Raw genomic sequence first — 12,500 nt, 5'->3', positions numbered from 1 at the left:
GGATTAGTTTGGGGATTGATACAGGACTATGGGGAGAGAGCGGGGCAGTGGGATTAGTTTGGAGATTGATACAGGACTATGGGGAGAGAGCGGGGCAGTGGGATTAGTTTGGGGATTGATACAGGACTATGGGGAGAGAGCGGGGCAGTGGGATTAGTTTGGAGATTGATACAGGACTATGGGGAGAGAGCGGGGCAGTGGGATTAGTTTGGGGATTGATACAGGACTATGGGGAGAGAGCGGGGCAGTGGGATTAGTTTGGGGATTGATACAGGACTATGGGGAGAGAGTGGGGCAGTGGGATTAGTTTGGGGATTGATACAGGACTATGGGGAGAGAGGGGGGCAGTGGGATTAGTTTGGAGATTGATACAGGACTATGGGGAGAGAGCGGGGCAGTGGGATTAGTTTGGGGATTGATACAGGACTATGGGGAGAGAACGGGGCAGTGGGATTAGTTTGGGGATTGATACAGGACTATGGGGATAGAGCGGGGCAGTGGGATTAGTTTAGGGATTGATACAGGACTATGGGGAGAGAGCGGGGCAGTGAGATTAGTTTAGGGATTGATAGACATACAGACAGCGAGAGACAGAGAGGGAGAGACACTTAGACAGGGAGAGAGAGACTGAGAGAGAGACAGAGAGGAAGAGAGAGAGAGAGACAGATAGAGTCAGAGAGAGAGAGACAGAGAGGGTCAGAGAGAGAGAGAGCGAGACACACACACAGAGTGAGAGACAGAAAGGGAGAGAGAGAGAGAGAGACAGAGAGAGTCAGAGAGAGACAGAGAGAGAGAGCGGGGAACAGAGGGAGCGACAGAGAGAGAGAGACAGTGAGAGAGAAAGAGTGACCGAGAGAGAGAAAGAGATGAAAAGAGACAGGAGAGAGATACAGAGAGACAGAGAGAAACTCGGAGACACAGAGAGAGAGAGAGGGAGTGAGAGAGAGGGATAGAGAGGGATAGAGAGAGAGGCATAGAGAGAGAGACAGAGAGAGAGAGAGACAGAGAGACAGAGAGATAGGGAGTGAATGAGACAGAGAGAGAGAGAGACAGAGGGAGAGAGGGACGGAGAAAAAGACAGAGAGAGATAGAGTGTCAGAGAGAGAGACAGAGAGAGGGAGAGCGTGGGTGGGACAGAGAGAAAAAAAGAGAGAGCAAGAGATGGAAAGAAACAGGAGAGAGAGAGAGGGAGACAGAGAGCGAGAGTGATAGAGAGAGAGAGGGATAGGAAGAGAGACGGATGTTGAGAGGGGGGGAGAGACAGAGAAAGAGAGGGAGAAACACAGAGAGAGTGAGAGAGAGAGAGGGAGAAACAGAGAGAGAGAGACAGATAGAGAGACAGAGATAGAGAGAGAGAGAAAGAGAGCGAGAGACAGAGAGATAGAAACAGATAGAGAGAGAGAGAGACAGAGCGAGGCTGTCAGAGAGAGAGAGACAGAGAGAGAGAAAGACAGAGAGAGAGAGAGAGAGAGCGAGAAACAGATAAAGAGAGAGAGAGAGAGACAGAGAGATAGAGACAGAGAGAGACAGACAGAGAGAGAGAAAATGAGTGAGTGAGAGAGACAGAGAGAGAAACTCAGATACAGAGAGAGAGAGAGACAGACAGAGAGAGAGAGCGAGAAACAGATAAAGACAAAGAGAGAGAGACAGAGAGATAGAGAGAGAGAGAGAGAGAGATAGAGACAGAGAGAGACAGACAGAGAGAGAGAAAATGAGTGAATGAGAGAGACAGAGAGACAGAGAGAGAGAGAGAAACGGAGAAAGAGAGAGACAGAGAGTTAGAGACAGAGAGTTAGAGACAGAGAGAGATACACAGAGAGTGAGAAAATGAGAGAGTGAGAGATAGAGAGAGAGAGATAGAGACAGAGAGTTATATATATATATAGAGAGAGGGAGACAGAGAGAGGGACAGAGAGAGAGAGTGATGGAAAAATGGAGGAGAGAGAGACAGAGAGAGAAAGAGAGGGATAGAGAGAGAGGGGGATAGAGAGAGAGAGGGATAGAGAGAAAGAGGGAGAGAGACAGAAAGAGAGAGAAACACAGGGAAAGAGAGAGAGAGAGAGAGAGAGACAGAGAGATAGAGATTGTAGGACAGAGAGAGAGAGGCACAGAGAGAGAGAGGGAGATAGGTAGAAGGACAGAGAGAGGGAAAGACAGAGGGAGAGAGAGAGAGAGCGAGCGAGAGGAACAGAGAGAGGGACAGAGAGAGAGAAAGAGCGAGAAAGAGAGATACAGAGTGAGAGAGAGAGACAGAGAGAGAGAGAGAGAGTCACAAATAGGGCGAGACAGAGAGAGGGACAGAGTGAAAGAGAGGAACAGAGAGAGTGAGAGAGACAGAGAGAGAGACAGTGAGAGAGAGCGAGAGGGAGAGAGAGAGAGTGTGTGTGTGTGTCTCTCTCTCTCTCTCTGTCTGTCTAACTTTCTGTATCGATTCTGGGATTGATACAGGACTATGGGGAGAGAGCGGGGCAGTGGGATTAGTTTGGGGATTGATGCAGGACTATGGGGAGAGAGCGGGGCAGTGGGATTAGTTTGGGGATTGATACAGGACTATGGGGAGAGAGCGGGGCAGTGGGATTAGTTTGGGGATTGATACAGGACTATGGGGAGAGAGCGGGGCAGTGAGATTAGTTTCGGGATTCATAGACATACAGAGAGAGACAGAGAGGGAGAGACACTTAGACAGGGAGAGAGAGACTGAGAGAGAGACAGAGAGGAAGAGAGAGAGAGAGACAGATAGAGTCAGAGAGAGAGAGACAGAGAGACAGAGAGGGTCAGAGAGAGAGAGCGAGACACACACACAGAGTGAGAGACAGAAAGGGAGAGAGAGAGAGAGAGACAGGGAGAGTCAGAGAGAGAAAGAAAGACAGAGAGAGAGAGAGAGAGACAGAGAGAGTGAGTGTGACAGAGAGAGAGAGAGAGGCAGAGAGTGTCAGAGAGAGCGAGAGAGACAGACAGACAGAGAGAGAGGGATAGAGAGAGATAGGGAGAGTGAGAGAGTGAGAGAGACAGAAATAGTGAGAGAGACAGAGAGAGAGAGAGCGGGGAACAGAGGGAGGGACAGAGAGAGAGAGACAGTGAGAGAGAAAGAGAGACCGAGAGAGAGAAAGAGATGGAAAGAAACAGGAGAGAGATACAGAGAGACAGAGCGAAACTCAGAGACACAGAGAGGGAGTGAGAGAGAGGGATAGAGAGAGAGGGATAGAGAGAGAGACAGAGAGAGAGAGAGACAGAGAGTCAGAGAGAGAGAGATAGGGAGTGAATGAGACAGAGAGAGAGAGAGAGACAGACAGAGAGAAAGGCAGAGAGAGATAGAGAGACAGAGAGAGAGAGAGCGTGGGGGGGACAGAGAGAAAGAAAGAGAGAGCAAGAGATGGAAAGAAACAGGAGAGAGAGAGAGGGAGACAGAGAGCGAGAGTGATAGAGAGAGAGGGATAGGAAGAGAGACGGATGTTGAGAGAGGGGGAGAGACAGAGAAAGAGAGGGAGAAACACAGAGAGAGAGACAGATAGAGAGACAGAGATAGAGGGAGAGAGAAAGAGAGCGAGAGACAGAGAGATAGAAACAGATAGAGAGAGAGAGAGACGGAGCGAGGCTGTCAGAGAGAGAGAGACAGAGAGAGAGAAAGAGAGAGGGAGATAGAATGAGAGAGAGATGGAAAGAGACAGGAGAGAGAGGGAGAGAGACAGAGAGAGAAACACAGAGAGAGGGACAGAGAGTGGGAGAGAGAGAGAGTGACAGAGACAGAGAAAGAGAGAGAGACAGACAGATAGAGAGACAGAGAGAGATGGAAAGAGACAGGAGAGTGGGAGAGAGGGATAGAGAGAGATAGGAAGAGAGAGACAGAGGGGGAGTGAGACAGAGGGAGAGGGAGAGAGACAGAGCGAGAGAGCAAGAAACGGAGAAAGAGAGAGAGAGAGACAGAGAGACAGAGAGTTAGAGACAGAGAGAGATAGACAGAGAGTGAGAAAATGAGAGAGTGAGAGAGATAGAGAGAGAGAGATAGAGACAGAGAGTTATATATATATATAGAGAGAGGGAGACAGAGAGAGGGACAGAGAGAGAGAGTGATGGAAAAATGCAGGAGAGAGAGACAGAGAGAGAAAGAGAGGGATAGAGAGAGAGGGGGATAGAGAGAGAGAGGGATAGGGAGAAAGAGGGAGAGAGACAGAAAGAGAGAGAGAAACACAGGGAAAGAGAGAGAGAGAGAGAGAGACAGAGAGATAGAGATTGTAGGACAGAGAGAGAGAGAGGCACAGAGAGAGAGAGGGAGATAGGTAGAAGGACAGAGAGAGGGAAAGAGAGAGGGAGAGAGAGAGAGAGCGAGAGGAACAGAGAGAGGGACAGAGAGAGAGAAAGAGCGAGAAAGAGAGATACAGTGTGAGAGAGAGAGAGACAGAGAGAGAGAGAGAGAGAGAGAGTCACAAATAGGGCGAGACAGAGAGAGGGACAGAGAGAGTGAGAGAGACAGAGAGAGAGACAGTGAGAGACAGTGAGAGGGAGAGAGAGAGAGTGTGTGTGTGTCTCTCTCTCTCTCTCTCTGTCTGTCTCACTTTCTGTATCGATTCTGGGATTGATACAGGACTATGGGGAGAGAGCGGGGCAGTGGGATTAGTTTGGGATTGATACAGGACTATGGGGAGAGAACGGGGCAGTGGGATTAGTTTGGGGATTGATACAGAACTATGGGGAGAGAGCGGGGCAGTGGGATTAGTTTGGGGATTGATACAGGACTATGGGGAGAGAGCGGGGCAGTGGGATTAGTTTGGGGATTGATACAGGACTATGGGGAGAGAGCGGGGCAATGGGATTAATTTGGGGATTGATACAGGACTATGGGGAGAGAGCGGGGCAGTGGGATTAGTTTGGGGATTGATACAGGACTATGGGGAGAGAGCGGGGCAGTGGGATTAGTTTGGGGATTGATACAGGACTATGAGGAGAGAGCTGGGCAGTGGGATTAGTTTGAGGATTGATACAGGACTATGATGAGAGAGCGGGGCAGTGGGATTAGTTTGGGGATTGATACAGGACTATGGGGAGAGAGCGGGGCAGTGGGATTAGTTTGGGGATTGATACAGGACTATGGGGAGAGAGCGGAGCAGTTGGATTAGTTTGGGGATTGATACAGGACTATGGGGAGAGAGCGGGGCAGTGGGATTAGTTTGGGGATTGATACAGGACTATGGGGAGAGAGCGGGGCAGTGGGATTAGTTTGGGGATTGATACAGGACTATGGGGAGAGAGCGGGGCAGTGGGATTAGTTTGGGATTGATACAGGACTATGGGGAGAGAGCGGGGCAGTGGGATTAGTTTGGGGATTGATACAGGACTATGGGGAGAGAGCGGGGCAGTGGGATTAGTTTGGGGATTGATACAGGACTATGAGGAGAGAGCGGGACAGTGGGATTAGTTTGGGGATTGATACAGGACTATGGGGAGAGAGCGGGGCAGTGGGATTAGTTTGGGGATTGATACAGGACTATGGGGAGAGAGCGGGGCAGTGGGATTAGTTTGGGGATTGATACAGGACTATGGGGAGAGAGCGGGGCAGTGGGATTAGTTTGGGGATTGATACAGGACTATGGGGAGAGAGCGGGACAGTGGGATTAGTTTGGGGATTGATACAGGACTATGGGGAGAGAGCGGGGCAGTGGGATTAGTTTGGGGATTGATACAGGACTATGGGGAGAGAGCGGGACAGTGGGATTAGTTTGGGGATTGATACAGGACTATGGGGAGAGAGCGGGACAGTGGAATTAGTTTGGGTGAAATTGAGCACCCATTTTACATGAGATGCGTGGTGACCATTTTACACCAGGACACGTGTCTGAGTGATCTGTGAACAAACCTGGTTTGCCTGCCTGGGCTCGGGGCTTTGTGTTTTGGTCCCAGTCTCCGGGTCCTTCATGTGTTTGAAGAGTTTGAAGTCAGTCACACCTTGTTGAACCATTTCATTCTTTCAGGGCATTGATGGTAAACAGCTTCAATCCTGTGTATCTGTGAGGGGGCGACACAATCGTATTTACACCTTATTCAAACCAACAAAACTTCTCCATGTCCTGCCCTGTGAAGATATCACACCGTTCCACAAAGCAGCATTGTCTGAATCAGCCTTTGATCCCATATACTGCTCAATCTGAAACACGCACAGTTTTCAGATGGAGAAACGAGATTTAACCCACACATTCCAAGCCACAATTGGATGGTTAGCAAATCAAAAATGTCCCAGAAATGTGATTTCTTGCTGTGGGTTTAAACAGTCAGGCTGCAATATGTCAGGGTACTTTTCAATCAAGGACACATCAGAATGGGAATGAGAGACAGGGAGAGAGAAAAAGAGAGGTGGACAGGGAGAAGCAGTGAGAGAATTTGGGATAGAGAGAGCGTGTTACAGAAAAGGGAAAGAAAGAGAGAGATCGGAAATGGACAGCAGCACAGACAGAGGAAAAAGTGAAAGAGAGATAGATGGATAGAAATTGGGAGCGAGGGAGAGAGTGAGGGAGCAAGACGGAGAGAGGGAGACAGAGAGACTGACAGAGAGCAAGAGAGAGAGAGAGGAACAGAGATACAGAGAGGGAGAGAGACAGGGTGACTGAAAGAGAGAGCGAGAGAGAGAGGAACAGAGATACAGAGAGGGAGAGAGACAGGGAGACTGAAAGAGAGAGCGAGAGAGAGAAAGGGACAGAGATACAGAGAGGGAGAGAGACAGGGAGACTGAAACAGAGAGTGAGAGAAAAAAAGGGACAAAGATACAGAGAGGGAGAGAGACAGGGACCCTGAAAGAGAGAGCGAGAGAGACAGAGGAACAGACAGAGAGAGAGAGACTGACAGAGAGAAAGCGAGAGGGATAGAGAGAGTTGGGCATTTAATCTCCCACCACACTGTCCCATCAAACACTCCCAGGGCAAGTAATGCACGGGGTTCGATACAGAGTCTCTCTCTCTCGCTCTCTCTTTCAGTCTCCCTGTCTCTCTGTCAGTCTCTCTCTCTTTCTGTTCCTCTCTCACTCTCGCTCTCGACACTGTCCCATCAAACACTCCCAGGGCAGGTACAGGGGGTTAGATACAGAGTAAAGCTCCCTCTACACTGTCCCATCAAACACTCCCAGGGCAGGTACAGCACGGGGTTAGATACAGAGTAAAGCTCCCTCTACATTGTCCCATCAAACACTCCCAGGGCAGGTACGCAGAGCGAGACAGTGATAGGTAGACAGAGAGAGATCCAGAGAGAGATCCAGAGAGAGAGACAGAGAGAGATCGAGAGACAGATATCGAGAAAGACAGAGATAGGCAGACAGACAGAGGAAAAAGTGAAAGAGAGATAGATGGATACAAATTGGGAGCGAGGGAGCAAGATGGAGAGAGGGAGACAGAGAGACTGACAGAGAGCGAGAGAGAGAGAGGAACAGAGATACAGAGAGGGAGAGAGACAGGGAGACTGAAAGAGAGAGCGAGAGAGAGAGGAACAGAGATACAGAGAGGGAGAGAGACAGGGAGACTGAAAGAGAGAGCGAGAGAAAGAGAGAGACAGAGATACAGAGAGGGAGAGAGACAGGGACCCGGAAACAGAGAGCGAGAGAGACAGAGGAACAGACAGAGAGAGAGACTGACAGAGAGAAAGCGAGAGGGACAGAGAGAGTTGGGCATTTAATCTTCCTCCACACTGTCCCATCAAACCTCCCTGGGCAGGTACAGGAGGTTAGATACAGAGTAAAGCTCCCTCTACACTGTCCCAACAAACACTCCCAGGGCAGGTACAGGAGGTTAGATACGGAGTAAAGCTCCCTCTGCACTGTCCCATCAAACACTCCCAGGGCAGGTACAGGAGGTTCGATACGGAGTAAAGCTCCCTCTACACTGTCCCAACAAACACTCCCAGGGCAGGTACAGGGGGTTAGATACAGAGTAAAGCTCCCTCTACACTGTCCCATCAAACACTCCCAGGGCAGTTACAGCACGGGGTTAGATACAGAGTAAAGCTCCCTCTACACTGTCCCATCAAACACTCCCAGGGCAGGTACAGGGGGTTAGATACAGAGTAAAGGTCCCTCTACACTGTCCCATCAAACACTCCCAGGGCAGGTACAGAGGGTTAGATACATAGTAAAGCTCCCTCTACGCTGTCCCATCAAACACTCCCAGGGCAGGTACAGCACGGGGTTAGATACAGAGTAAAGGTCCCTCTACACTGTCCCATCAAACACTCCCAGGGCAGGTACAACACGGGGTTAGATACAGAGTAAAGCTCCCTCTACGCTGTCCCATCAAACACTCCCAGGGCAGGTACAGAGGGTTAGATACATAGTAAAGCTCCCTCTACGCTGTCCCATCAAACACTCCCAGGGCAGGTACAGCACGGGGTTAGATACAGAGTAAAGCTCCCTCTACGCTGTCCCATCAAACACTCCCAGGGCAGTTACGCAGAGCGAGACAGTGATAGGTAGAAAGAGAGAGATCCAGAGAGAGAGACAGAGAGAGATCGAGAGACAGAAATCGAGAAAGACAGAGATAGGCAGAGAGACAGAGAGACAGAGTATCAGAATTATAGAGAGATACAGAGAGAGAGAGAGACAGAGAGAGAGGGAGAGATGGAATGAGTTAGAGAGACACTGAGAGAGAGGGTGAGAGAGCAACAGAAAGAGAGAGACAGAGAGACAGAGACAGACAGAAAGACAGAGAGAAAGACAGAGAGAGAGAGGAAAAGACAGATAGAGAGACAGAGAGAGAGACAGAGAGAGACACAGAGAGAGATTGATAGGAGAGAGGGAAAGACAGAGATAAAGACACGGAGAGATACTGAGAGAGAGAGACAGAGCGAGAGTGAGAGAGGCAGAGAGCAAAGGGAAAGATGGAGAGAGAAACAGAGACGGAAAGAGAGAGAGGGAGAGAGAGAGAGGGAAAGATAGAGAAAGACAGTGAGACAGAGAGAGACAGCGACAGAGACAGAGCGAGACAGAGAGAGAGACAGAGACAGAGACAGAGAGAGACAGAGAGAGAGAGTGAGACAGAGACAGAGAGAGACAGAGGGAGAGAGTGAGAGAGAGAGATAAAGACAGATTGAGAAAGATAGAGATAGAGAGAAAAATATTTAGAGATGGAGAGAGATACAGAGAGAGATCGGGAGACCGAGAGACACCGAGAGAGAAAGCGAGCAAGACAGACAGAGAGAGAGAGAGAGAGATAGAGAGAGAGAGTCAGAGAGAGAAAAATAGAGAGAGAGAGAGATTGACAGAGAAAGAAAGAGAGAGACAGAGGCAGAGAGGGAGAAGGACAGAGAGAGACAGGAGGAAGTGCAGAGAGAGAGAGAGAGACAGAGAGAGAATAATAGAGATACACAGAGAGGGAAAGAGATACAGATAGAGAGAGCGATAGAGACAGATACAGAGAGATAGAGAGAGAGAGGGAGAAAGAGAGAGAGCGTGAGAGAGAGAGAGTGACAGAGAGACAGAGAGGGAAAGATAGAGGGAGAGAGAAACAGAGACGGAGAGAGAGAGGGGGAGAAAGACAGAGAGAGACAGAATGAGAGACAGAGAGACAGAAAGCGAGAGAGACAGAGATAGAGGGAGACACGGAGAGAGGGAGGGAGAGAGACAGAGAAAGAGAGAGACAGAGAGCGAGGGAGAGAGGGAGAATCAGTGATAGACAGAGGGAGAGACAGAAAGCGAGAGAGACAGAGATAGAGGGAGACACGGAGAGAGGGAGGGAGAGAGACAGAGAAAGAGAGAGACAGAGAGCGAGGGAGAGATGGATAATGAGGGAGAGACAGAGGGAGAGACAGAGAGAGAGACACACAGGAAGAGCGAGAGAGAGAGAGAGAGACGGAGAGAGAGAGCGAGAGGGAGACAGAGACAGAGACCGAGAGAGAGACAGAGAGTGAGCTAGATTGGAGATTGATACAGGACTATGGGGAGAGAGCGGGGCAGTGGGATTAGTTTGGAGATTGATACAGGACAATGGAGAGAGAGCGGGGCAGTGGGATTAGTTTGGGGATTGATACAGGACTATGGAGAGAGAGCGGGGCAGTGGGATTAGTTTGGAGATTGATACAGGGCTATGGGGAGAGAGCGGGGCAGTGAGATTAGTTTGGGGATTGATACAGGACTATGGGGAGAGAGCAGGGCAGTGGGATTAGTTTGGAGATTGATACAGGAGCATGGGGAGAGAGTGGGGCAGTGGGATTAGTTTGGGGATTGATACGGGGCTATGGGGAGAGAGCGGGGCAGTGGGATTAGTTTGGGGATTGATACAGGGCTATGGAGAGAGAGCGGGGCAGTGGGATTAGTTTGGGAGATTGATACAGGGCTATGGGGAGAGAGCGGGGCAGTGGGATTAGTTTGGGGATTGATACAGGACTATGGGGAGAGAGCGGGGCAGTGGGATTAGTTTGGGGATTGATACAGGGCTATGGGGAGAGAGCGGGGCAGTGGGATTAGTTTGGGGATTGATACAGGACTATGGGGAGAGAGCGGGGCAGTGGGATTAGTTTGGGGATTGATACAGGACTATGGGGAGAGAGCGGGGCAGTGGGATTAGTTTGGGGATTGATACAGGACTATGGGGAGAGAGCGGGGCAGTGGGATTAGTTTGGGGATTGATACAGGGCTATGGGGAGAGAGCGGGGCAGTGGGATTAGTTTGGGGATTGATACAGGACTATGGAGAGAGAGCGGGGCAGTGGGATTAGTTTGAGGATTGATACAGGACTATGGGGAGAGAGCGGGGCAGTGGGATTAGTTTGGGGATTGATACAGGACTATGGGGAGAGAGCGGGGCAGTGGGATTAGTTTGGGGATTGATACAGGACTATGGAGAGAGAGCGGGGCAGTGGGATTAGTTTGAGGATTGATACAGGACTATGGGGAGAGAGCGGGGCACTGGGATTAGTTTGGGGATTGATACAGGACTATGGGGACAGAGCGGGGCAGTGGGATTAGTTTGGGGATTGATACAGGACTATGGAGAGAGAGCGGGGCAGTGGGATTAGTTTGAGGATTGATACAGGACTATGGGGATAGAGCGGGGCAGTGGGATTAGTTTGGGGATTTATACAGGACTATGGGGAGAGAGCGGGGCAGTGGGATTAGTTTGGGGATTGATACAGGACTATGGAGAGAGAGCGGGGCAGTGGGATTAGTTTGGGGATTGATACAGGACTATGGGGAGAGAGCGGGGCAGTGGGATTAGTTTGGGGATTGATACAGGACTATGGGGAGAGAGCGGGGCAGTGGGATTAGTTTGGGGATTGATACAGGGCTATGGGGAGAGAGCGGGGCAGTGGGATTAGTTTGGGGATTGATACAGGACTATGGGGAGAGAGCGGGGCAGTGGGATTAGTTTGGAGATTGATACAGGACTATGGGGAGAGAGCGGGGCAGTGGGATTAGTTTGGGGATTGATACAGGACTATGGGGAGAGAGCGGAGCAGTGGGATTAGTTTGGAGATTGATACAGGACGATGGGGAGAGAGCGGGGCAGTGGGATTAGTTTGGAGATTGATACAGGACTATGGAGAGAGAGCGGGGCAGTGGGATTAGTTTGGGGATTGATACAGGACTATGGGGAGAGAGCGGGGCAGTGGGATTAGTTTGGAGATTGATACAGGACTATGGGGAGAGAGCGGGGCAGTGGGATTAGTTTGGAGATTGATACAGGACTATGGGGAGCGAGCGGGGCAGTGGGATTAGTTTGGAGATTGATACAGGACTATGGGGAGAGAGTGGGGCAGTGGGATTAGTTTGGGGATTGATACAGGACTATGGGGAGAGAGCGGGGCAGTGGGATTAGTTTGGGGATTGATACAGGGCTATGGGGAGAGAGCGGGGCAGTGGGATTAGTTTGGAGATTGATACAGGAGTTTGGGGAGAGAGTGGGGCAGTGGGATTAGTTTGGGGATTGATACAGGACTATGGGGAGAAAGCGGGGCAGTGGGATTAGTTTGGGGATTGATACAGGACTATGGGGAGAGAGCGGTGCAGTGGGATTAGTTTGGGGATTGATACAGGACTATGGGGAGAGAGCGTGGCAGTGGGATTAGTTTGGGGATTGATACAGGACTATGGGGAGAGAGCGGGGCAGTGGGATTAGTTTGGGGATTGATACAGGACTATGGGGAGAGAGCGGGTCAGTGGGATTAGTTTGGGGATTGATACAGGACTATGGGGAGAGAGCGGGGCAGTGGGATTAGTTTGGGGATTGATACAGGACTATGGGGAGAGAGCGGGGCAGTGGGATTAGTTTGGGGATTGATACAGGACTATGGGGAGAGAGCGGGGCAGTGGGATTAGTTTGGAGATTGATACAGGGCTATGGGGAGAGAGCGGGGCAGTGGGATTAGTTTGGGGATTGATACAGGAGCATGGGGAGAGAGCGGGGCAGTGGGATTAGTTTGAGGATTGATACAGGACTATGGGGAGAGAGCGGGGCACTGGGATTAGTTTGGGGATTGATACAGGACTATGGTGAGAGAGCGGGGCAGTGGGATTAGTTTGGGGATTGATAA

The sequence above is a fragment of the Pristiophorus japonicus genome, unplaced genomic scaffold (assembly GCF_044704955.1).
Source record: "Pristiophorus japonicus isolate sPriJap1 unplaced genomic scaffold, sPriJap1.hap1 HAP1_SCAFFOLD_208, whole genome shotgun sequence".
Classification (NCBI taxonomy): domain Eukaryota; kingdom Metazoa; phylum Chordata; class Chondrichthyes; family Pristiophoridae; genus Pristiophorus; species Pristiophorus japonicus.
The sequence above is the reverse complement of the archived record's forward strand: the minus strand, read 5'-3'. Positions refer to the sequence as shown.